This window comes from Capsicum annuum, chromosome 1 (assembly GCF_002878395.1).
Source record: "Capsicum annuum cultivar UCD-10X-F1 chromosome 1, UCD10Xv1.1, whole genome shotgun sequence".
Classification (NCBI taxonomy): Eukaryota; Viridiplantae; Streptophyta; class Magnoliopsida; order Solanales; family Solanaceae; genus Capsicum; species Capsicum annuum.
The window spans coordinates 191816709-191820576 of NC_061111.1; positions in this window are offsets into that span (position 1 = coordinate 191816709).

Below are 3868 nucleotides of genomic sequence, written 5' to 3' on the forward strand. Positions count from 1 at the left end.
CTTCTGTAAGGCCGGATATTTCACTGTTTTCTTTATGATTATTGAAATTTCATTAGTTTTTTTATGTATATTTTAAATTTCCTTTTTAGACATGGTTGGGGGGCATGTCCCGACCTAACTTGGTATTTTATTTTAGAGGCTTTTGTGGACAAAGTGTGGGTGGTTATTGTTTATTGATTCGTAGTCCCTATTGAGTTATTTATCTATCTTCCATATGTTTGTTTGGGTTGCTTCCGCTATTATATCATATTGTGTTTTGGTTGGCTAGGCTAGGGGGTGGTCTCCAACCCTCGGTGGGCTTGAGATGCCCGTCACGACTAGGCCCGGGGTCGGATTGTGATAGTAGAAAAGGCCAAAAATCAAAGAAAAGGGTACCTACTATTGGTGAAGTTGTCAAAAAGCATAATAAGTGTTCTCTTTTCAAGTAAGTGGGCAACAAGAAGACTACTAGTCTCGATAAACGTACTTGAACTCTGAATATGTAACTAGAAGTTCTTATAATATAGAATACTAGCTATTTTATGGATTAGTCGTTAATTTCACTCCTTGTTCACTAAATTTCAAATCTGTCTGTTTGTAAATATATCATTGATTTTAACTTGCACGATTGATACCACCTGTCCTAACAAATAGATCAATTATCTATCTGACAGACTATACGAAAGAAATATATAAGGTACATTCACTTTTTAAAAAAATTAAAGAAACAATATAATATATTAAAGAGTATGTTGGACGTATAAACAAGAAAATAAAGAGTTGAATACTATATGCAGATATGACACTTTGACACAAAATAAATAATCGATTTTCTTATAAATCCTCTTATTGTTTCAACTCAAATAATCATACTAAGCATTTTTTCCAACTTCTCATTAGTTTTACTCATTATTTATTGATTCTCAAGTGACTACATAATATCATCATAAAACTAAAAAAAATAAAATCGATAAAGAGCGACCGACATCACATCTTTTATCCTAACAGACAGACTACATATCTGTCCAACAGATTATAGATTTGTGGGCGATTATTTGAAAGAAAAATATAAGGTACACTCACTTTTTTCAAAATTAAAGCAAAAATATAATATGTTAAAGAGTATCTTGGAAGTATAAGCAAGAAAATAAAGATTGAACACTATATGCAAATGTGACACTTTGACACAAAATAAATAATCAATTCTCTTATAAATCCTTATTTTTTCAACTCAAATGATCATACTAAGCATATTTTGAAATTTCTCATTAACTTTTCTTATTATTCATTGATTCTCAAGTTATTACATTATATCATCATACAACTAAAAAGAAATAAATCGATAGACAACGACCGACATCACATTTTTTATCCTAGCAAAAATATTATATATATATTTCAGATTGATGCATAATTCAATATTTATCTCATTATAAATAATTTAAACTTACCCTAAAAATTCTGAAAAATTCTTACAAGTCATAACCTTTAGGGTTAGATTTATTTTTCTTTCATTGTGCAAACTTTTTCTTCAAGTTAATATCTAAGAGGAACTCTACTGTCATCTCAAAATGAATGTTTGCTCCAAGGATATGCATTAAAGCAATCCCAATTTGTCATAATTTGCATCATTTTAATATTAAGAGTTCGTTTTGGATCACCAACATATCAAAAAGAGTGAACAAACCACACCATAGCAATCTTCAACTTTGTTTTTACATTCAATTAGTTATTGTTTAACTTTTTCTTTAAATCATTTTCCGTTAGATTACTATTTTTATTCATCACTAGACCTAAAAATATTTGCCTTTTTTCATCATATAAAGCCTTATCAATGAAATTTTTTTCATAATTTAGTCTGATAATCATAGAAAACTCCTTCATACCAAATCGGATAGGCTTACCATCAATTATGAACTATACCTCTTTTTTCTTTAAGATTGCAACACGACGTTGTAGAAGATAGTGTATGATTTGACCATAAAATTTTTTGTTCAAATTCTCTAGATTCAATTTTAATAAGCAATCAAAACAATTCATAAACCGGTTCTACACTTTTGCTTCTCCAAGTACTTTTGTATATTTTCAACAACATCCCACCTTGATAAAATGGACACAAGTACATCAAAGTGGTCCTCGTCATCTAAGTTCTTACCTAAATAATATTGGGAGAAGTCTATTGAGGTTATACGTTCAGGTATCACTAATGTATCATTCTCCTCAGTAGACTCATTTCCGGTGCTAGACAGCTCAAAAGACTGATCCCCATCACTAAATGTCTTAAAAGACTCTTCCCCTTCACTAGATGTATCACATTTCTAAAGATAACGTAAATAAAGTTCATATCAATTTAACCAAAAGAACTCAAGATTATTATCAATATTTTAAAGAACTGATTTTAAATCAATATGATTAGCTACTAACTGGTCTATATATATCTAGAAAGTTAGTTTGATTTACAGATTCTTTAGATTGATTTACTACCAATAATATAATTTGGTAAACAAAATAAATAGTCTATTGAGTGATTTTATAGAAAGTCCAATGATTGATTAAGTTGATCAATTAATAATCTGTCACCTAAATACTGATAGATATATCCTTGATCAGACCAATTAATTATCTGTCACTTTATTTGTTTGAACAAAAATTTATAATTTTTTTATCTCACTTATCAAGTTTCAAAATTTAAGTTGCAAAATGCTAAAAATAAATAAAGTTTACTTGATTTTTCTCAAGCTCATGGCCAACATTGTTAGCGTCTACTTTTTCCATGAATTCTTCACAAAGAACAAGTAAAATTTATCCAGAAACAAAATACATGAATGAGTTCTACTTTAATAAGAAAAAAATTGAAGAAATAATGAGTTTTTAATAAGAAGAGAAGAGAAAAAAAAATCAAAACTGTGAGAAAATTTCTCCTATGAAAATTAGACCGAGGGAAAAAGGAAAAAAAAATAAAATAGAAAGAGCAAAAATTTAAAATTAGAAAAATGAGATAGGATTTTTATCTTTTAACTCTATCTAAAAATAGGTCTCATATATACTATGGTCTAATTTTTTCATTAAGTACCTGTTTGGATGGTGGTTTCCCATGGTATGGTTATTAAGAGAACCATGTTTGTTTTGATTATTTTCTAAAAGGTATGATATGATATCTTTTCATGGTTTGATAACCATGAAATTTCTCAATTTTCAGAACCACCAATTTGACGGTATTCCATGATTTTCTTATTTCTTTTTTCGACCATGCCCTTACTTAATATTTTCTAATCCCATTTTACCCTTTACCTTATATTACTTCCAACCTTATTTATTTTTACGTTTTTCCTCTGCATTGTTCTCCTCTGTGTTCTTCTTCGTTCTTTTGTTGTCTCCTCGTCTACGCTCGTTCTCTCTTTCTAGATTTTTTTTTTTAAAATTTAATTGCTTATTGTTTTCATCTTGTGCTCTTTCAACAAATCAGTGCAGGCTGAATTATTTCAATCTATACGTATTTTTGTTAGCATAATACATAAACAGGACCTTTAACTTGATATCAAGTTATAACTATGACCTTTAACTTTGTTAGTGTACAAGTAGGCCCTTTAACTATACAAAAATTGAACAAAAAAATACTTCAATCTTGCAACACATATGCGTGAAACTCAATCGCTCTTACGTGGACTAGTACTCTAATCAAATGCTGCCACCTAATAAAAAAGATACACATAGATTTTAGATATTAACTTTGCCAGTGTACAAGTAGGCTATTTAACTATACAAAAGCTGAACAAAAGAACACTTCAATCTTGCAACACATATGCATGAAAATCGCTCCTACGCGGACTAGTACTCTAACCAAATGCTGCCACCTAATTAAAAAGATACACATAGATTTTAGATATTA